Source organism: Tamandua tetradactyla, chromosome 4 (genome assembly GCF_023851605.1).
Source record: "Tamandua tetradactyla isolate mTamTet1 chromosome 4, mTamTet1.pri, whole genome shotgun sequence".
NCBI classification, from domain to species: domain Eukaryota; kingdom Metazoa; phylum Chordata; class Mammalia; order Pilosa; family Myrmecophagidae; genus Tamandua; species Tamandua tetradactyla.
Genome location: NC_135330.1, coordinates 7607000 through 7630538, shown reverse-complemented (window position 1 = coordinate 7630538; position 23539 = coordinate 7607000). Strand labels below are relative to the sequence as shown.

The window sequence follows — 23539 nt, the reverse complement described above, 5'->3', positions numbered from 1 at the left end:
ACAAGTGCTGGAGAGGATGTGGAGAAAGAGGCACACTGTTGATGGGAATGTCAAATGGTGCAACCACTGTGGAAGGCAGTTTGGCAGTTCCTCAAAAAGCTGAATATAGAATTGCCATACGACCCAGCAATACCATTGCTAGGTATCTATTCAGAGAACTTAAGGGCAAAGACACAAACGGACATTTGCACACCAATGTTTATAGCAGCATTATTTACAATTGCAAAGAGATGGAAACAGCCAAAATGTCCATCAACAGACGAGTGGCTAAACAAACTGTGGTATATACATACGATGGAATATTATGCAGCTTTAAGACAGAATAAACTTATGAAGCATGTAATAACATGGATGGACCTAGAGAACATTATGCTGAGTGAGACTAGCCAAAAACTAAAGGACAAATACTGTATGGTCCCACTGATGTGAACCGACATTAGAGAATAATCTTGGAATATGTCATTGGTAACAGAGACCATCAGGAGATAGAAATAGGGTAAGAGAATGGGTAATTGGAGCTGAAGGGATACAGACTGTGCAACAGGACTGGATACAAAAACTCAGAAATGGACAGCACAATAATACCTAATTGTAATGTAGTTATGTTAAAACACTGAATAAAGCTGCATCTGAAGTATAGTTTTTTTTGTTTTTTTTATTTTTTATTTTATTTTTTATTATTTTTATTTTTTTCTCTGTATTATCATTTTATTTCTTTTTCTGTTGTCTTTCTATTTCTTTTTCTGAATCGATGCAAATGTACTAAGAAATGATGAATATGCATCTATGTGACGATATTAAGAATTACTGATTGTATATGTAGAATGGAATGATTTCTAAATGTTGTGTTAGTTAATTTTTTTAATTAATAATTAAAAAAGAGATTTAGTTTTGCATTCTAAAGTGAACTCCCTTTAATCAATCTCCTATATTTTAATTCAGAAAATTCCCATATAAGTCAGGATAATATATCTTGAGATCCTTCCATCTCTTTGATTCTGGAACATTTTTCCAGTACATTTTTAAGTTATTCACTGTTAATATGTAGGAAAACTAATTTTTTTATATATTCATTCTGTATTCAGGCATTTTAATTCATAAGTTATAATGGTTTTGCAGTTGCCTCTCCGGAATTGTCTAGGTTGATGATTTGCAAGCGACAAGAGTTTTCTAAACCTTTGCAATATTTTTTTTTTATTAATTAAAAAAAGAATTAACAAAACAATTAGAAATCATTCCAATCTACATGTACAATCAGTAATTCTTAATAACATCACATAGTTGCATATTCATCATTTCTTAGTACATTTGCATCGATTTAGAAAAAGAAATAAAAAGACAACAGAATAAGAATTAAAACAATAATAGAAAGAAAAAAAACAAAAAAAACAAAAACAAAAAACCTATACCTCACATGCAGCTTCATTCAGTGTTTTAACATAATTGCATTACAATTGGGTAGTATTGTGCTGTCCATTTCTGAGTTTTTATATCCAGTCCCGTTGTACAGTCTGTATCCCTTCATCTCCAATTATCCCTTCTTTTTTTTTTTTTTAATTAACGGAAAAAAAGAAATTAACCCAACATTTAGAGATCATACCATTCTACACATGCAATCATTAATTCTTAACATCATCACATAGATGCATGATCATCATTTCTTAGTACATTTGCATTGGTTTAGAAGAACTAGCAACATAACCGAAAAAGATATAGAATGTTAATATAGAGAAAAAAATAAAAGTAATAATAGTAAAATCAAAACAAAACAACACAAAACAAAACAAAAACCTATAGCTCAGATGCAGCTTCATTCAGTGTTTTAACATGATTACTTTACAATTAGGTATTATTGTGCTGTCCATTTTTGAGTTTTTGTATCTAGTCCTGTTGCACAGTCTGTATCCCTTCAGCTTCAATTACCCATTGTCTTACCCTGTTTCTAACTCCTGCTGAACTCTGTTACCAATGACATATTTCAAGTTTATTCTCGAATGTCCGTTCACATCAGTGGGACCATACAGTATTTGTCCTTTAGTTTTTGGCTGGATTCACTCAGCATAATATTCTCTAGGTCCATCCATGTTATTACATGGTTCATAAGTTTATCTTGTCTTAAAGCTGCATAATATTCCATCGTATGTATATACCACAGTTTGTTTAGCCACTCTTCTGTTGATGGAGATTTTGGCTGTTTCCATCTCTTTGCAATTGTAAATAATGCTGCTATAAACATTGGTGTGCAAATGTCCGTTTGTGTCTTTGCCCTTAAGTCCTTTGAGTAGATACCTAGCAAAGGTATTGCTGGGTCGTATGGCAATTCTATATTCAGCTTTTTGAGGAACCGCCAAACTGCCTTCCACAGTGGTTGCACCCTTTGACATTCCCACCAACAGTGGATAAGTGTGCCTCTTTCTCCGCATCCTCTCCAGCACTTGTCATTTTCTGTTTTGTTGATAATGGCCATTCTGGTGGGTGTGAGATGATATCTCATTGTGGTTTTGATTTGCATTTCTCTAATGGCCAGGGACATTGAGCATCTCTTCATGTGCCTCTTGGCCATCCGTATTTCCTCTTCTGAGAGGTGTCTGTTCAAGTCTTTTTCCCATTTTGTAATTGGGTTGGTTGTCTTTTTGTTGTTGAGATGAACAATCTCTTTATAAATTCTGGATACTAGACCTTTATCTGATATATCATTTCCAAATATTGTCTCCCATTGTGAAGGCTGTCTTTCTACTTTCTTGATGAAGTTCTTTGATGCACAAAAGTGTTTAATTTTGAGGAGTTCCCATTTATTTATTTCCTTCTTCAGTGCTCTTGCTTTAGGTTTAAGGTCCATAAAACCGCCTCCAGTTGTAAGATCCATAAGATATCTCCCAACATTTTCCTCTAACTGTTTTATGGTCTTAGACCTAATGTTTAGATCTTTGATCCATTTTGAGTTAACTTTTGTATAGGGTGTGAGAGATGGGTCTTCTTTCATTCTTTTGCATATGGATATCCAGTTCTCTAGGCACCATTTATTGAAGAGACTGCTCTGTCCCAGGTGAGTTGGCTTGACTGCCTTATCAAAGATCAAATGTCCATAGATGAGAGGGTCTATATCTGAGCACTCTATTCGATTCCATTGGTCGATATATCTATCTTTATGCCAATACCATGCTGTTTTGACCACTGTGGCTTCATAATATGCCTTAAAGTCAGGCAGCGCGAGACCTCCAGCTTCGTTTTTTTTCCTCAAGATGTTTTTAGCAATTCGGGGCACCCTGCCCTTCCAGATAAATTTGCTTATTGGTTTTTCTATTTCTGAAAAATAAGTTGTTGGGATTTTGATTGGTATTGCATTGAATCTGTAAATCAATTTAGGTAGGATTGACATCTTAACTATATTTAGTCTTCCAATCCATGAACACGGTATGCCCTTCCATCTATTTAGGTCTTCTGTGATTTCTTTTAGCAGTTTTTTGTAGTTTTCTTTATATAGGTTTTTTGTCTCTTTAGTTAAATTTATTCCTAGGTATTTTATTCTTTTAGTTGCAATTGTAAATGGGATTCGTTTCTTGATTTCCCCCTCAGCTTGTTCATTACTAGTGTATAGAAATGCTACAGATTTTTGAATGTTGATCTTGTAACCTGCTACTTTGCTGTACTCATTTATTAGCTCTAGTAGTTTTGTTGTGGATTTTTCTGGGTTTTCGACGTATAGTATCATATCGTCTGCAAACAGTGATAGTTTTACTTCTTCCTTTCCAATTTTGATGCCTTGTATTTCTTTTTCTTGTCTAATTGCTCTGGCTAGAACCTCCAACACAATGTTGAATAATAGTGGTGATAGTGGACATCCTTGTCTTGTTCCTGATCTTAGGGGGAAAGTTTTCGATTTTTCCCCATTGAGGATGATATTAGCTGTGGGTTTTTCATATATTCCCTCTATCATTTTAAGGAAGTTCCCTTGTATTCCTATCTTTTGAAGTGTTTTCAACAGGAAAGGATGTTGAATCTTGTCAAATGCCTTCTCTGCATCAATGGAGATGATCATGTGATTTTTCTGCTTTGATTTGTTGATATGGTGTATTACATTAATTGATTTTCTTATGTTGAACCATCCTTGCATACCTGGGATGAATCCTACTTGGTCATGATGTATAATTCTTTTAATGTGCTGTTGGATACGATTTGCTAGAATTTTATTGAGGATTTTTGCATCTGTATTCATTAGAGAGATTGGTCTGTCGTTTTCTTTTTTTGTAATATCTTTGCCTGGTTTTGGTATGAGGGTGATGTTGGCTTCATAGAATGAATTAGGTAGTTTTCCCTCCACTTCGATTTTTTTGAAGAGTTTGAAGAGAATTGGTACTAATTCTTTCTGGAACGTTTGGTAGAATTCACATGTGAAGCCATCTGGTCCTGGACTTTTCTTTTTAGGAAGCTTTTGAATGACTAATTCAATTTCTTTACTTGTGATTGGTTTGTTGAGGTCATCTATGTCTTCTTGAGTCAAAGTTGGTTGTTCATGTCTTTCCAGGAACCCGTCCATTTCCTCTAAATTGTTGTATTTATTAGCGTAAAGTTGTTCATAGTATCCTGTTATTACCTCCTTTATTTCTGTGAGGTCAGTAGTTATGTCTCCTCTTCCATTTCTGATCTTATTTATTTGCATCCTCTCTCTTCTTCTTTTTGTCAATCTTGCTAAGGGTCCATCAATCTTATTGATTTTCTCATAGAACCAACTTCTGGCCTTATTGATTTTCTCTATTGTTTTCATGTTTTCAATTTCATTTATTTGTGCTCTAATCTTTGTTATTTCTTTCCTTTTGCTTGCTTTGGGGTTAGCTTGCTGTTCTTTCTCCAGTTCTTCCAAATGGATAGTTAATTCCTGAATTTTTGCCTTTTCTTCTTTTCTGATATAGGCATTTAGAGCAATAAATTTCCCTCTTAGCACTGCCTTTGCTGCGTCCCATAAGTTTTGATATGTTGTGTTTTCATTTTCATTCGCCTCGAGGTATTTGCTAATTTCTCTTGCAATTTCTTCTTTGACCCAGTCGTTGTTTAGGAGTGTGTTGTTGAGCCTCCACGTATTTGTGAATTTTCTGGCACTCTGCCTATTATTGATTTCCAACATCATTCCTTTATGGTCCGAGAAAGTGTTGTGTAAGATTTCAATCTTTTTAAATTTGTTGAGACTTGCTTTGTGACCCAGCATATGGTCTATCTTTGACAATGATCCATGAGCACTTGAGAAAAAGGTGTATCCTGCTGTTGTGGGATGTAATGTCCTATAAATGTCTATTAAGTCTAGTTCATTTATAGTAATATTCAGATTCTCTATTTCTTTGTTGATCCTCTGTCTAGATGTTCTGTCCCTTGATGAGAGTGGTGAGTTGAAGTCTCCAACTATTATGGTATATGAGTCTATTTCCCTTTTCAGTGTTTGCAGTATATTCCTCACGTATTTTGGGGCATTCTGATTCGGTGCGTAAATATTTATGATTGTTATGTCTTCTTGTTTAATTGTTCCTTTTATTAGTATATAGTGTCCTTCTTTGTCTCTTTTAACTGTTTTACATTTGAAGTCTAATTTGTTGGATATTAGTATAGCCACTCCTGCTCTTTTCTGGTTGTTATTTGCATGAAATATCTTTTCCCAACCTTTCACTTTCAACGTATGTTTATCTTTGGGTCTAAGATGTGTTTCCTGTAGACAGCATATCGAAGGATCCTGTTTTTTAATCCATTCTGCCAATCTATGTCTTTTGATTGGGGAATTCAGTCCATTGACATTTAGTGTTATTACTGTTTGGATAATATTTTCCTCTAACATTTTGCCTTTTGTATTATATATATCATATCTGATTTTCCTTCTTTCTACACTCTTTTCCATATCTCTCTCTTCTGTCTTTTTGTATCTGACTCTAGTGCTCCCTTTAGTATTTCTTGCAGAGCTGGTCTCTTGGTCACAAATTCTCTCAGTGACTTTTTGTCTGAGAATGTTTTAATTTCTCCCTCATTTTTGAAGGATAATTTTGCTGGATATAGGAGTCTTGGTTGGCAGTTTTTCTCTTTTAGTATTTTAAATATATCATCCCACTGTCTTCTAGCTCCCATGGTTTCTGCTGAGAAATCTACACAAAGTCTTATTGGGTTTCCCTTGTATGTAATGGATTGTTTTTCTCTTGCTGCTTTCAAGATCTTCTCTTTCTCTTTGACCTCTGACATTCTAACTAGTAAGTGTCTTGGAGAATGCCTATTTGGGTCTAATCTCTTTGGGGTGTGCTGCACTTCTTGGATCTGTAATTTTAGGTCTTTCATAAGAGTTGGGAAATTTTCAGTGATAATTTCTTCCATTAGTTTTTCTCCTCCTTTTCCCTTCTCTTCTCCTTCTGGGACACCCACAACACGTATATTTGTGCGGTTCATATTGTCCTTGAGTTCCCTGATACCCTGTTCAAATTTTTCCATTCTTTTCCCTATAGTTTCTGTTTCTTTTTGGAATTCAGATGTTCCATCCTCCAAATCACTAATTCTATCTTCTGTCTCTTTAAATCTATCATTGTAGCTATCCATTATTTTTTCTATGTTTGCTACTTTGTCCTTCACTTCCATAAGTTCTGCGATTTGTTTTTTCAGTTTTTCTATTTCTTCTTTATGTTCAGCCCATGTCCTCTTCATGTCCTCCCTCAATTTATCGATTTCATTTTTGAAGAGGTTTTCCATTTCTGTTCGTATATTCAGCATTAGTTGTCTCAGCTCTTGTGTCTCATTTGAGCTATTGGTTTGTTCCTTTGACTGAGCCATATTCTCAATCTTTTGAGCGTGGACAGTTATCTTCTGCTGCTGGCGTCTGGGCATTTATTCAGATTTCTCTTGGTGTTGGACCCAGCAAGGTTGTAATATTTTTCTGTGAAATCTCTGGGTTCTGTTTTTCTTATCCTGCCCAGTAGGTGGCGCTCGTGGCACCCGTTTGTCTGCGGGTCCCACCAGTAAAAGGTGCTGTGGGACCTTAAACTTTGGAAAACTCTCGCCGTCCTGGGGGTTCGCTAGCCGAAGCGGCTTGAGCCGGCCCGGGGTCCGAATGCAGGGAGGGTTGCTGGTCGCCGCAGCCAGGGAAAGAGCCCGTCCGAATTTCCTAGTCGGCCCTGGGCAACAAGCGTGGCGGGAGGGCGCCAGCGGCAGCGGCCCGCCCGAGAGAGTGCACGTTCCCCGGGAGTCACGGGTTTGGAAGGGGCCTCCCCCACCCGTCACCGTTCTCCGCGGCCTGGGGGTTTCCGATCCAATTCTCTCAGTTGGTCCGGGGGCTGCGCGTGGTGTGGGCGCCAGCCGTCTTTGTTTCAGGGGACCGCCTCTCCAATTCTCCCAGCCGGCCCGGGAAGGGGGAAGGGAGTAACTCCGGCCGCTTGCCACCCCACCCGGTAAGGCCCGCGCGCCTCGGCGATCTCACCCGAGCTGCTTCTCTCAGCCAGCCAGCCGTTCCAGGATGGGGTACGCTGTCTTTTTTATCTCTGTTGTGGCTTTGGGCGCTTTCTGTATCGTTTCTACTCCCCTAGTAGGTGTCCTGGAGAAGAAACTAAGATCCGCGCGTCTTACTAAGCCGCCATCTTCCAGGAAGTCCCTTTGCAATATTTTTAATTAATTTATTTTTCTTGTCTTATTGCATAGGACTACCTTCTGTATAGTGTTCATTAGCAGCAGTGTTAGCAGGCATCTTTTTCTTGCCGTTAACTTTAATGAATGCATCTGTTTCAGTAGGATGCTCTCTGTAGGTTTCTTGTTCCTATCTTACCAAGCCTCTTCAACTCCTCAATTACTAAGAGTTTTTCATCAGTATGGTTGTTGAATTCTATCAAATACACCTTTTTAGAAACCACTGAGATGATTTATTCATCTTCCTCTTTAAGTCCATAATGTGGTGAATTAAATTACTAATTATTTCTTATTTTAGCACACCCTCGCATTCCTAGTATGAGTCCCAGTTCTTCAACATGTATTACTCTTTTAAAACAACAACACTTGGTACATTCTAAGATGTGAAATAAGACTAGTATGACTGGAGTGCAGTGATAAAGGGGGATATTGTTAGAGGATGACATTAGAAAGGTAGGCAGAGGCAGACATTGTAGGCTCTGTTGAGAAATATTTGTCTTTATTCTAAGAGCAATATAAAGTCATTGATGGGATTTCCTCAAAGGGTTGGGAAGATGATTTGATCTGATTTAATTTTTAAATATAGCTCTGATAAATGTGTGAAAATGGATTGGGGAAAATGGTGGAAGTGAGACCAGTTAGGAGACTGTTGCAGTCCAACCTAGAGTGATGGCAGTGAAGACAGAGTGAGAAAACTCTGGATGTGTTTTGTTGATAGAATTGAGCAGACCAGCTGATGCAATGAATGTGAGAGAAAGAGAGAAATCAAGGATAACTTAGTGGAACTCACCTATAAAACCATCTAGGCCTAATGCCTTTGGCAGGGGAGGGAATCAATCTTATATTAAAACTTCTTGATTCTGTGATTTATATATGTCTATATATAAAGGAATTCATTATCTTTCTCCAAACTAAAGTAGAATAAATTTAGAGAAATTTATAATAAAGCATTCATTGAGCTCCTGGAAAACAAGAACAAAAACAGTGTGGTATTGGAATAAGTAGGACAAAAGTCAGTGGAACAGAATGGAGTTCATAAAGGGAACCATCTGCACAAGTACATTTAGTTTATGACAGTTATGTCATGATTGTGACAATTCTGATCAGTGAGGTAAGACAGGAAAGGATGACTCTAACAGACTGTGATGGGAACAACACAAGAAAAACAAAAGAAAACAGATTGACAGATTTGACCACATTATAATTTAAAACATTTAAAAAAAAAAATGACCCCACAGACAATGTTATACAAAAAGAGATAGGCTGTGGGAAAATATTTACGTGTGAGAAGGAACCTGATATGCACTGCAGAAGCCCCCAAAACTCAGCAATTGATGGCACCAGATACCTCAATAAGGGGTACAAAGATAGAAAGTCAGTTTAAGAAACAGCTAAATCCCACGGCAACTCATAAGGCACAGTTGTGTGGCTGCCCCTCTAAGACGACACAGATCTAGTCTCTGGAGAAAGGGTATATAGTCCAAGGGTAGGGATTACTGTTCTGAAAACAGAAGGATTAAGGGAAAGCTTATTTACTGAACATTAACATCCTCAGGCCTCTTCCCTGCTTAATTCCCAGAAAGCTATAAACTAGGCTTATTTGGCAGGAAACTGGATGATTTTTCATTGGAGAATCTGAACAGTTTAAGAGAAAAGGCCCAAAGATGCCAACATCAGGTATTCTCCAACAATGACCCTGCCAATCACCCCACAGCTGAAGTTCTCAATCTCAGCAGCACATTAGCTCACCAGGGACCAGTTTCTCTAACCAGGCCAATTAAAATACATTTCTCTGGGAGCAGGAGTCAGGCAGCTGTATTTCTTACCACTCTTTAATAGGAGCTATAAAAAAAGATACTATCTATAAAGATAGGATCTTTCCTGATGTTATTCATGTCTCCTCTCTTTTATTCTTGATCAGTCTTACCAGGGCTTTTTTCCGTTTTAACAGTCTTTCCAAAGAACCAACTTGTGCCTCTATTGAATCTCTCAATCATACACTTGTTCTGTTTCATTAGTGTTGGAAAGAAAGCCATACCTGAAAGAGAACAGATGCTCACCCTACTGTGGAGGAGAAAAGAATTTATTAATGACCTTGTAGGAACAGCTACACAACCAAAATGTGATCGCTGGTACCCCAAACAGGAGGCAGCAGTACTTATACCCTAACCCTAACATACAAATCCCTCTCCTGTTTCCTCATTGGCTGGGGTACTCCAGAGATTACAGCCTATCTAAGAGGCCCAACTTACAATTTTTTCCCATATAAGGAGATGTGCTGGTGCCCAAGCTTACATAGGCGGCCCCCCTCCCCTCGCCGCCCCCCGCCCCCCCCCAGCTTGGGAACCAGGCTGGGCTGGTTTTGCAGCCTTTGTTTAGTAAGTTTCATTTCCCCCCACTTCACACCGTTTTGTGTAAAAACTAAACTTAATTTTATTTTTACAATTAGTTATCGCTCCTATCTTTATTATACTCTTCCTCTTTGTGTTCATTTATTGTTCTTTTTCTAACTTCTTGAGATACTTGCAAGCAAATTTTCAGCCTTTTTTTCTATGTTATTTTTCTATGTATTCTATATTCTAATTGATAGGTTATAAATTTTAAGGTTACGTGTTTCCTCTAAACCCAGCTTTTACTGCCTCCTACAAGTTCATATATTTTTTATATTATTCAGCTCTAATTTCTTATTTCTATTGTGACTTCTTTAATCTATCAAGTATTTAGAAGTATAATGCTTAATTTCCAAGCATCTGGGGATATTCTTATCTTTTTTATCAATTTCTAGATTAATTCCATTCTAACTAGAGAATATACTGTTTAATTTCAGTCTTTTGAAGTTTGCTGAAAGTTGCTTTATGGCTTACTACATACTCAGTTTCGGTAAATGTTGCATGTGCTCACTTGAAAAGAATCTATATTCTGCAATTTTTGTGGCAGTGTTTTGTATGTAGCATTTAGAATTTGTTTGTTGCATTGTTCAAAGATTTTATATCCCTACTGAATTTTTGTCTTCATATTCTTCTTGTTAATAAGAGAGGTATGTTGAAATCTCCTACTATAATTGAGAATTTATCTATTTCTCCTTTTAGTCACGTATTTTTTCTTTTTCTTTTTCTCTCTCTCGCTTTATATTCTGATGCTTTGCTATTTGGTACATAGATTTTATATTATCATATCTTCTTAGTCAACTAACCCTATTATTATGAAATAGCCCTTTTTATTTGCTTCTTATCTCACAGTCTTCTTTTTTTTATTATTAATTAACGGAAAAAAAAGAAATTAACACAACATTTAGAAATCATACCATTCTACATATGCAATCAGTAATTCTTAACATCATCACATAGATGCATGATCATCGTTTCTTAGTACATTTGCATCGGTTTAGAGGAACTAGCAACACAACAGCAAAAGATACAGAATGTTAATATAGAGAAAAGAAATGTGTCTTTGCCCTTAAGTCCTTTGAGTAGATACCTAGCAATGGTATTACTGGGTCATATGGCAACTATAATAATAGTTAAAAAAACAAAACAAAACCCTATAGCTCAGATGCAGCTTCATTCAGTGTTTTAACATGATTACTTTACACTTAGGTATTATTGTGCTGTCCATTTTTGCATTTTTGTATCTAATCCTGTTGCACAGTCTGTATCCATTCAGGTCCAATTACCCATTATCTTACCCTGTTTCTAACTCCTGCTGGACTCTGTTACCAATGACATATTCCAAGTTTATTCTCGAATGTCCGTTCATATCAGTGGGACCATACAGTATTTATCCTTTAGTTTTTGGCTAGTCTCACTCAGCATAATGTTCTCTAGGTCCATCCATGTTATTACATGCTTCATAAGTTTATCTTGTCTTAAAGTTGCATAATATTCCATCGTATGTATATACCACAGTTTGTTTAGCCATTCTTCTGTTGATGGACATTTTGGCTGTTTCCATCTCTTTGCAATTGTAAATAACGCTGCTATAAACATTGGTGTGCAAATGTCCGTTTGTGTCTTTGCCCTTAAGTCCTCTGAGTAGATACCTAGCAATGGTATTACTGGGTCATATGGCAATTCTATATTCAGCTTTTTGAGGAACCGCCAAACTGCCTTCCACAGTGGTTGCACCATTTGACATTCCCACCAACAGTGGATAAGTGTGCCTCTTTCTCCGCATCCTCTCCAGCACTTGTCATTTTCTGTTTTGTTGATAATGGCCATTCTGGTGGGTGTGAGATGATATCTCATTGTAGTTTTGATTTGCATTTCTCTAATGGCCAGGGACATTGAGCATCTCTTCATGTGCCTCTTGGCCATTCGTATTTCCTCTTCTGGTAGGTGTCTGTTCAAGTCTTTTTCCCATTTTGTAATTGGGTTGGCTGTCTTTTTGTTGTTGAGTTGAACAATCTCTTTATAAATTCTGGATACTAGACCTTTATCTGATATGTCATTTCCAAATATTATCTCCCATTGTGTAGGCTGTCTTTCTACTTTCTTGATGAAGTTCTTGATGCACAAAAGTGTTTAATTTTGAGGAGCTCCCATTTATTTATTTCTTTCTTCAGTGCTCTTGCTTTAGGTTTAAGGTCCATAAAACAGCCTCCAATTTTAAGATTCATAAGATATCTCCCTACATTTTCCTCTAACTGTTTTATGGTCTTAGACCTAATGTTTAGATCTTTGATCCATTTTGAGTTAACTTTTGTATAAGGTGTGAGATACAGGTCTTCTTTCATCTTTTGCATATGGATATCCAGTTCTCTAGGCACCATTTATTGAAGAGACTGTTGTGTCCCAGGTGAGTTGGCTTGACTGCCTTATCAAAGATCAAATGTCCATAGATGAGAGGGTTTATTTCTGAGCACTCTATTTGATTCCATTGGTCGATTTATCTATCTTTATGCCAATACCATGCTGTTTTGACCACTGTGGCTTCATAATATGCCTTAAAGTCACGCAGCGCAAGACCTCCAGCTTCGTTTTTTTTCCTCAAGATGTTTTTAGCAATTCGGGGCAACCTGCCCTTCCAGATAAATTTGCTTATTGGTTTTTCTAGTTCTGAAAAATAAGTTGTTGGGATTTTGATTGGTATTGCATTGAATCTGTAGATCAGTTTAGGTAGGATTGACATCTTAATTATATTTAGTCTTCCAATCCATGAACACGGTATGCCCTTCCATCTATTTAGGTCTTCTGTGATTTCTTTTAGCAGTTTTTTGTAGTTTTCTTTATATAGGTTTTTTGTCTCTTTAGTTAAATTTATTCCTAGGTATTTTATTCTTTTAGTTGCGATTGTAAATGGGATTCGTTTCTTGATTTCCCCCTCAGCTTGTTCATTACTAGTGTATAGAAATGCTACAGATTTTTGAATGTTGATCTTGTAACCTGCTACTTTGCTGTACTCATTTATTAGCTCTAGTAGTTTTGTTGTGGATTTTTCCGGGTTTTTGATGTATAGTATCATATCGTCTGCAAACAGTGATAGTTTTACTTCTTCCTTTCCAATTTTGATGCCTTGTATTTCTTTTTCTTGTCTAATTGCTTTGGCTAGAACCTCCAACACAATGTTGAATAATAATGGTGATAGTGGACATCCTTGTCTTGTTCCTGATCTTAGGGGGAAAGTTTTCAATTTTTCCCCATTGAGGATGATATTAGCTGTGGGTTTTTCATATATTCCCTCTATCATTTTAAGGAGGTTCCCTTGTATTCCTATCCTTTGAAGTGTTTTCAACAGGAAAGGATGTTGAATCTTGTCAAATGCCTTCTCTGCATCAATTGAGATGATCATGTGATTTTTCTGCTTTGATTTGTTGATATGGTGTATTACATTAATTGATTTTCTTATGTTGAACCATCCTTGCATACCTGGGATGAATCCTACTTGGTCATGATGTATAATTCTTTTAATGTGTTGTTGGATACGATTTGCTAGAATTTTATTGAGGATTTTTGCATCTATATTCATTAGAGAGATTGGTCTGTCGTTTTCTTTTTTTGTAATATCTTTGCCTGATTTTGGTATGAGGGTGATGTTGGCTTCATAGAGTGAATTAGGTAGTTTTCCCTCCACTTCAATTTTTTTGAAGAGTTTGAGGAGAGTTGGTACTAATTCTTTCTGGAATGTTTGATAGAATTCACATGTGAAGCCGTCTGGTCCTGGACTTTTCTTTTTAGGGAGCTTTTGAATGACTAATTCAATCTCTTTACTTGTGATTGGTTTGTTGAGGTCATCTATTTCTTCTTGAGTCAAAGTTGGTTGTTCATGTCTTTCCAGGAACCCGTCCATTTCATCTAAGTTGTTGTATTTATTAGCGTAAAGTTGTTCATAGTAACCTGTTATTACCTCCTTTATTTCTGTGAGGTCAGTAGTTAAGTCTCCTCTTCCATTTCTGATCTTATTTATTTGCATCTTCTCTCTTCTTCTTTTTGTCAATCTTGCTAAGGGCCCATCAATCTTATTGATTTTCTCATAGAACCAACTTCTGGTCTTATTGATTTTCTCTATTGTTTTCATGTTTTCAATTTCATTTATTTCTGCTCTAATCTTTGTTATTTCTTTCCTTTTGCTTGCTTTGGGATTAGTGTGCTGTTCTTTCTCCAGTTCTTCCAAGTGGACAGTTAATTCCTGCATTTTTGCCTTTTCTTATTTTCTGATATAGGCATTTAGGGCAATAAATTTCCCTCTTAGCACTGCCTTTGCTGTGTCCCATAAGTTTTGATATGTTGTGTTTTCATTTTCATTCGCCTTGAGGTATTTACTAATTTCTCTTGCAATTTCTTCTTTGACCCACTGGTTGTTTAAGAGTGTGTTGTTGAGCCTCCACGTATTTGTGAATTTTCTGGCGCTCTGCCTATTATTGATTTCCAACTTCATTCCTTTATGATCCGAGAAAGTGTTGTGTATGATTTCAATCTTTTTAAATTTGTTAAGACTTGCTTTGTGACCCAGCATATGGTCTATCTTTGAGAATGATCCATGAGCACTTGAGAAAAAGGTGTATCCTGCTGTTGTGGGATTTAATGTCCTATAAATGTCTGTTAAGTCTAGCTCCTTTATAGTAATATTCAGATTCTCTATTTCTTTATTGATCCTCTGTCTAGATGTTCTGTCCATTGATGAGAGTGGTGAATTGAAGTCTCCAGCTATTATGGTAGATGTGTCTATTTCCCTTTTCAGTATTTGCAGTGTATTCCTCACGTATTTTGGGGCATTCTGGTTCGGTGCGTAAATATTTATGATTGTTATATCTTCTTGTTTAATTGTTCCTTTTATTAGTATATAGTGTCCTTCTTTGTCTCTTTTAACTGTTTTACATTTGAAGTCTAATTTGTTGGATATTAGTATAGCCACTCCTGCTCTTTTCTGGTTGTTATTTGCATGAAATATCTTTTCCCAACCTTTCACTTTCAACCTATGTTTATCTTTGGGTCTAAGATGTGTTTCCTGTAGACAGCATATAGAAGGATCCTGTTTTTTAATCCATTCTGCCAGTCTGTGTCTTTTGATTGGGGAATTCAGTCCATTAACATTTAGTGTTATTACTGTTTGGATAATATTTTCCTCTACCATTTTGCCTTTTGTATTATATATATCATATCTGACTTTCCTTCTTTCTACACTCTTCTCCATACCTCTCTGTTCTGTCTTTTCGTATCTGACTCTAGTGCTCCCTTTAGTATTTCTTGCAGAGCTGGTCTCTTGGTCACAAATTCTCTCAGTGACTTTTTGTCTGAGAATGTTTTAATTTCTCCCTCATTTTTGAAGGACAATTTTGCTGGATATAGAATTCTTGGTTGGCAGTTTTTCTCTTTTAGTAATTTAAATATATCATCCCACTGTCTTCTAGCTTCCGTGGTTTCTGTTGAGAAATCTACACATAGTCTTATTGGGTTTCCCTTGTATGTGATGGATTGTTTTTCTCTTGCTGCTTTCAAGATCCTCTCTTTCTCTTTGACCTCTGACATTCTAACTAGTAAGTGTCTTGGAGAATGCCTATTTGGGTCTAATCTCTTTGGGGTGTGCTGCAGTTCTTGGATCTGTAATTTTAGGTCTTTCATAAGAGTTGGGAAATTTTAAGTGATAATTTCTTCCATTAGTTTTTCTCCTCCTTTTCCCTTCTCTTCTCCTTCTGGGACACCCACAACACGTATATTTGTGCGGTTCATATTGTCCTTGAGTTCCCTGATACCCTGTTCAAATTTTTCCATTCTTTTCCTGATAGTTTCTGTTTCTTTTTGGAATTCAGATGTTCCATACTCCAAATCACTAATTCTATCTTCTGTCTCTTTAAATCTATCATTGTAGGTATCCGTTGTTTTTTCCATCTTTTCTACTTTATCCTTCACTTCCATAAGCTCTGTGATTTGTTTTTTCAGTTTTTCTATTTCTTCTTTTTGTTCAGCCCATGTCTTCTTCATGTCCTCCCTCAATTTATCAATTTCGTTTTTGAAGAGGTTTTCCATTTCTGTTCATCACAGTCTTCTTTATGTGACATTAGTATTGCTATATATGCTTTATTTTGTTTTATATTTGTTATAAATATAAGTGTTCATCCTTTTACTTTCCACCTGTGTCCTTATATTTAAAGTGTGTCTTTTATAATGAGCATTTAGTTGTGGTTTTTGTTTGTTTTTTCATCCAGTCTGACAATCTTCATCTTAATTCAACTATTTAGACCATTTATATTTAATGTCATTACTGAAATGTTTGGGTTTAAACTCTACTAACTTGTTTTCTATTTGACCAACCTATTCTGTTTCTCTTTCTTGCCTTTTTTTTTTTTCCTTTGGATTAAATTTATCATTCCATTTTCATCTCTATTAGGTTTATTATTCTTTCAATGATTACTGTACAGACCACAAATGTGTTCCCAATTTCTTTCTTTATATTTTTATTGTAAAAACTTAACATACAAACATACAAACATTCTTGACATACAAATTCTTCCATATATGGTGTGCAATCAGCGGCTCACAATATCTTCACATAGATGTGTATTAATCACCATGATAATTTTTTTGAACATTTGCATCACTCCAGAAAAAGAAAGGAAAAGAAAAGCAACTCATACATGCCATACCCCTTACCCCTCCCTCTTGTTGACCACTAGTATTTCAATCTACTCAATTTATTTTAACCTTTGCTCCCCCTATTATTTATTTATTTTTTATCCATATATTTTACCCATCTGTCCATACCCTGGATAAAAGGAGCATCAGACACAAGGTTTTCACAATCACACAGTCACACTGTAAAAGCTGTATCATTATACAATCATCTTCAAGAAACATGGCTACTGGAACACAGCTCTAAAGTTTCAGATACTTCCCTCTAGCCACTCCAATACACTATAAACTAAAAAGGGTTTATAGTGCATAAGAATAACCTCCAGGATAACCTCTGAACTCTGTTTGAAATCTCTCAGCCACTGAAACTTTATTTTGTCTTATTTCTCTCTTCCCCCTTTTGGTCAAGAAGGTTTTCTAATCCTTTGATGCTGGGACCTGGCTTATCCTGGTATTTCTGTCCCATGTTGCCAGGGAGGTTTACATCCCCGGGAGTCAAGGGCGGCAGTTCACTTGCTCTGTTGTCTTAGAAAGAGAGGGCACATCTGAGCAACAAAAGAAGTTCTCTGCAGGTGACTCTTAGGCCTAATTTTAAGTAGGCTTAGCTTCTTCTTTGCAGGAATAAGTTTCATAGGGGTGAACCCCAAGATTGAGATCTTGGCTTACTGATTTGGTTGTCCCTACTGCTTGCAAGAATATCAGAAATTCTGCAAATGGGGAAGTTGGATATTTCCCCCATTCCCCCAAGGGGACTTTGCAAATGCTTTTTTATTCACTGTCCAAATTACTCTGGGACTTATTGGGGCAATTAACCTGGGCAAACCAATAAAATCTCATGCCCTATTCAAGATTCCATATACTTATGGTGTTCAATTAAACTGACCATACAAGTTAAATTAGGAGATGTACTACCCAGAATATAAATTTGTACCAAATAAGCATTTCTCCCTTTAGTCTCACACAGAAGTTGAAGTTTTACATTTATCATTTTTGGACAATGCAAGGATCTTTGAACTTCATATCCGTTGGCCAAACCCCTCTTCCTTTTGTGCTATTATCATCATTTATATGTAAATTCTTTCTGTATTTTAAACCCCACAAGATATTAATGTTGGAATTTTACCGTTCTTATTGGTCTTCATTCCTTCCTGAATCACTGTCTTCCACCTGAAATTATTTTGCTTCACTTCAGCCCCACCAAAATCAGATCCTTTTGGCCTCACCTGTCCCCAAAATCTTTCGTTCCAGCTTTAGCCACCACTGTCAGGACCATCTCTGTGCAGATTCCAATCCATTTCATACAGGCACACAAAGACAGGCCTCACTCCATACCAAGACCTTGTGTGTCTTTCCTCTTTCCTGGAACTACCCTGTTGAGGTTGGGTCATCAGACACTAGGAGACACACATGCATTGGGGTAGGGGCAAAGGAACGTTAACCCTCAGAACCAAAGAAAGATAAGGGCCAGTAGAGAAACTCTTTCCTCTTCTTTCCCTGAGGCAGTTTGGTGAATAATTGACAATATCTTTAAAATATTCCTCTTGGCAACCTTTTCTGAAACCTACTTTACATGGCTTCTTGGAGGACAGTCCCATAAGATTGAGCTATCCTAGATGTACTTAGTGGCAGCTGGTTGACATACACATGCCAACATGTTCTTCCTTCCTTAGTAGATAAGCCAAACAAACATTGTCCATGCAGAATAAAATGACAATGCCTACTTTGTGGAGAAGGAAGGAAGGGAGGGGGAGGGAGGGAGGGAGGGATGGGAGGAAAGAAGGAAGGAAGGAAGTAAAGAAAGAAAAGAAAGTGGTTTAGCTATGTTAGTATCAGACAAAATAGGGTTTAAAACAAAGAGCATTACAGGAATAGAAAGGGATGACTAATGATAGAAGATTTACTTTACAAAAAGAAGATAACATGGTTCTGAACATATGAGCTTCTAATAAAATATGCTAAAATACATAAAGCATAAATTGATAAAAACTACAGGGAGAAATCTGACAGATCCACCACCATTGTAGATGATTTTTCAACATGTCTTTTTCTGTGACTGGTGATTCAAACAGATTAAAAAAAAAAATCAGCCACAGCTTCTCTAACTAAAAAAAAATCAGCAAAGACATAGGATCTTTGACCAACACAGTTAACAAACTTGCACTAAGACAGTAATAGATATAAATGGAAATTTTCATCAACAATGAGAGAATACAAATTCTTCTCAAACATATGGAACATTTACAAGACCAGATTATGACTCAGGCTATAAAGTAAATACCAAAAAACTTTTCAAAGAAAAACCATGTTCTCTTATCACAATATAATTATGTTACCAGCTAACTTTAAAATCTCCATATATTTGGAAACTAATGATCATTTCTTTTAAATTACTACAAGTGAAAGAGGAAATAATAAAAATTAAAATATATTTTAGAACTAATGAATAATTTCATTTTTATATGTAATAATGAAAACAGTATATATCAAAGCTGTGGAATATATAAAGCAGCACTTCAAGGGAAAGTTATTGCCTTAAATGCTTTTTTTTTTTTTTTCCATGGGCAGGCACTGGGAATCGAACCCAGGTCCTCGGGCATGGCAGGCAAGCACTCTTACCTGCTGAGCCACTGTGGCCCGCCCCTTAAATGCTTTTTATGGAAGAGAAAAAAGGACTGAAAACTAAGGACACAACTTAAGAAATAGAAAGTAAGCAATGTATAAACTCAAAGGAAGTGGAAGGAAGGAAATGAAAATAGAGCAGAAATAAAAACAGAAAATGAAATAGAAAGCAAAGATACAATAGATAGAATCAACAAGACCAAAATTTATTTCTTTGAAAAGACTATCAAAATAAAAAAACCTCTGCAATGACTTATATAAGAAAAAAAGAAAGCATAAATAAATATCAGTCAGTTTTCAGTGTAAAATGCTTTTGTAACTGATAAGATCCCAAATCTCAGTGACTTACAAGAATCCAGTTTTATTTATTGCTTACTGTATATGTTGACTGCAGGTCCACAGTGACTCTGCTGGGCTCCACTCCACATGTCTTCTTCATTCTGGGATCCCCATCAAGGACTTGCTTTCTCAAGGAAGAGACAAAATAGCAAAAGAGCTTTTGATCTCTTAAAGTTTTTGTTCATCTGTGATGCCATTTTGACCAATTCCATCGTCAATGGGTTGAGACATATCCTCCACTTCTCAAGAGACACTGCAACTCACATGGCAATAGTTTTGAATATCTAGTCCTCTTATAAGAAGGGGGGCAAACATTTAATAATATATGGTAATATAATCTATCATACAAAATATAAATGAAAACAAGGGGAATAACTATAAGTACAGCAGAGATTCAGAAGAAAATTGAATACTATATGAACTTTATGCTAACAAACAAAAACTTTGAGTGAATGGAAAAATTCCTAGAAACATATAACTTTGTAAACTGACTTAAGGATAAATTAAATGCCTGAAGTCCCCAAACTTTTTTTTAAAAAATCAAAGCCAAATTTTAAAATCTTCCCACAAAGAAAATATCTAGCCTAGACAATTTTCTAAGTGAATTCTACTGAAATGGAAAGGGAAGATCATTCCAATCTTATATAAATTATTCAGAGTGTGCTGGTTTAAATCTGTTGTACATCCCAGAGTAGCCTATGTTCTTTTAATCCAACCTGTGGGGCAGACCTATTGTAGGGTGGGAACTTTTGATTAGGTTGTTTCCATGGAAACAACCCATTCAAGGTGGGTCTTAATCCTCTTACTGGAGTCCTCTAAGAGAGCTCACAGAAAGATCGAGCTTAGACAGAAACCCCAGAAGATGCCAAGCAAGGACCCACAGAAACTGAAAGAGCCAGAAACTGGAGAGACCCAAGGGAAGCTAAGAGATGAAATGCAGAGTTTGCCCCAGAGAAGCTAAGAGAGGACCCATGGACATTTAGAGAGATAGGAATGCCCCAGAGATGCTAAGAGACAAAACATAGGACACAGAGAGAAAGCCACTGGAATCAGAACCTGAAAGAAAAGGAACTTGGAGCAAGGACCAGTAGATGTTAGACACGTGCATTCCCAGCTGACAGAGGTGTCCCAGATACCAGCTGCCTTTCTTCAGAGTCCAGGTGTCATCCTTTTGATGCCTTAATTGGGACATTTTCATAACCATAGAACTGTAAATCTGTACAGTTTATTACAGTTTAATAAATCCCCTTTGAAAAAGCCAACCCATTTCTGATATATTGCATTCCAGGCAGCTTTAGCAAACCAAAACACAGTCTACAAAAAAGAGGGAATCCCCCTTAAATAATTCTATGAGCCTTGAAAACCAAACAGATGAGGACAGAATGAAAAAGGAAATCACAGGCCCATGTTGTTCATAAATACAAATGCAAAATTCTTACAGAAAATATAAGCTGAGCGCCAGAACTACAACCAGGACTCAGAGGCCGCCATTAACCGCCAGATCAACCTGGAGGTCTACACCTCTTAAGTCTCCCTGTCGATGTCTTACTACTTTGACCGTGATGATGTGGCTTTGAAGGACTTTTCCAAATATTTTCTTCACCAATCTCATGAGGAAAGGGAACATGCTGAGAAACTTATGAAGCTGTAGAACCAATGAGGTGGCTGCTTCTTCCTTCAGGATATCAAGAAACCAGAACAAGACAACTGGGAGAGTGGGCTGAATGCAATGAAGTGTGCATTACATTTGGAAAAAAAGGGTGAATCAGTCACTACTGGAACTGCACAAACCGGCCACTGACAAAAATGACCCCCATTTGTGTGACTTCATTGAGACACATTACCTGAATGAGCAGGTGAAATCCATCAAAGAGTTGGGTGACTACGTAACCAACTTGCACAAGATGGGGGCCCCAGATTCTGGCTTGGCAGAGTATCTCTTTGACAAGCACACCCTGGGAAACAGTGATGATGAGAGTTAAGCCTTATGCTGTCTTCCCCAGAGTCACGGGGTGTCTTCTGTGGTCACCACAGCAGTGCATGCATGTTGGGTTTACCTTTGCCTTTTCTATAAGTTGTATCAACACCCACCAAGTTGTTTCATTTGTACCATTCCTTCAAATAAAGTAATTTGGTACCCCCCCAAAATATATATATAAGCTGAGTACAACAGCATATAAAATCTATAATACTTTATGATCATGTTTTTTATCCTAGAAATGTAAGGATAGTTTAATATTAGAAAAATCTATAAATATTATCATGATGGTAAATGAAAAGAGGAAAATTATATGATCATCCTAATAGAAGTAAAAAAGAAGTCTGATTGAATTCACTATCCATTTAAAATTTAAAAATTGATTGAACTAGAAATAAAGGTACCTTATTTAATCTGATAAAGAGGATTTACAGTCTACAAAAATATCATTCTATATTTAGCCACAAAAATTACAATAAATTTCCTTTTGAAAAATCAGGATCACATCAAGAATGTCCACATCTACTTGCACTGTACTGGAGGTCCTAGCCTATGTAATATTTCAAGAAAAATAAAAGGTATGAAGTACCGGATGGGAGAAAATAAAACTGGCATTTTCCTTCAGATAGTGATATTTTACATATAAAATACAAACAAATCAATAGACAAATTAGTAGAAAGAAAAGAGTTTTAGCGAGGTGGCTGGATATAACATTAATATACAAAAGTCAGATTCATTTCTATACCAGCAACGAATAATTTAAAAGTGAAAATTTTAAAGACATCATTTACAATAGCAACAAAAGCTACAAAGTACCTAGGAGTAAACCTAACAAGAGATGTGCAAGATTTGGGCACAGAAAATAATAAATCTTTACAGAATGGCATTAATGAAGACCTTTACAAAGAGAGCTTTCATTTGTTCATGGATTGGAAGGTTCAGAATCATAAAGATATCAATTCTTTCCAAATTGATCTATATATACAATGTAATGGCAATTAAAAATCCCAACAGGTTTTTTGTGTGTGTGTGTGCAACTTGAGAAGCATGTTCTAAAATGTGTACTGAAAAACAAAGGGCCAAGACCATGCAATACATTAATGTAGAAGAAAATTAAGAAGAGATTTTCCCTACTAAATACCAAGAATTTTTTACAAAGCTATGATAATTAGTGTGGTGTTAGCACCATGTACTTATATTGCCCGATGTAACAGAATAGACAGCCCAAAATTGACCCAAACATAAATGGAATGTTGATATATGACAAAGTTGGCATGGTGATTTGGTTGGGAAGAGAGGGCTAGTCAATAAATGAAGCTAGCGATAAGAAAGGTCATTTGTATTGGAAAAGTAAAATTGGACCCCTACCTCATTGCTGTACACAAAAATAAATTCCAGGAAAAAAATGTCAGAAGCAAAACTAAATATTTTCAGAAGAAAGAGTAGGAAATATTTATGAGCGTACAGGGAAAAAAGGAAAAATTTGGTATTTGTAAATTCAAACATCTTTTCAAAATAGTAAAAGGACAAGCTACAAACGGGAGAAGAAATTTGCAACACATATAACTGACAAATAATTAGTGTCTAGAATATATAAAGAATTCCAACAAATCACTAAGAAAAAGACAACTTATTAAAACCATAGGCAAAAAGATAGAAACTGACATTTCATGGAAAAGGAGCTATGGATGGTAAAATGTAAAATAAATTTACAAAAGAGATGCTTAACTTCAGGGATAAACCAATGTGCCAGTTTGAAAGGATTATGTACCCCAGAACAGCCATGTTTTAATCCTGATACATCTCGTGGAGGCAGCCATTTCTTTTCATCCCTATTCTGTACTGTAAATTGGAAATTCAATTAGGTTATCTCCAAGGAGATGTGACATACCAATT

General features: G+C 36.3%; 1 pseudogene; it reads left to right on the top strand.

Moving 5' to 3' along the window:
• LOC143680139 (ferritin heavy chain pseudogene) overlaps window positions 1-21730 on the top strand; it is a 32395-nt pseudogene extending 10665 nt beyond the window's left edge.
• Window positions 21731-23539: the final 1809 nt, after the last annotated feature.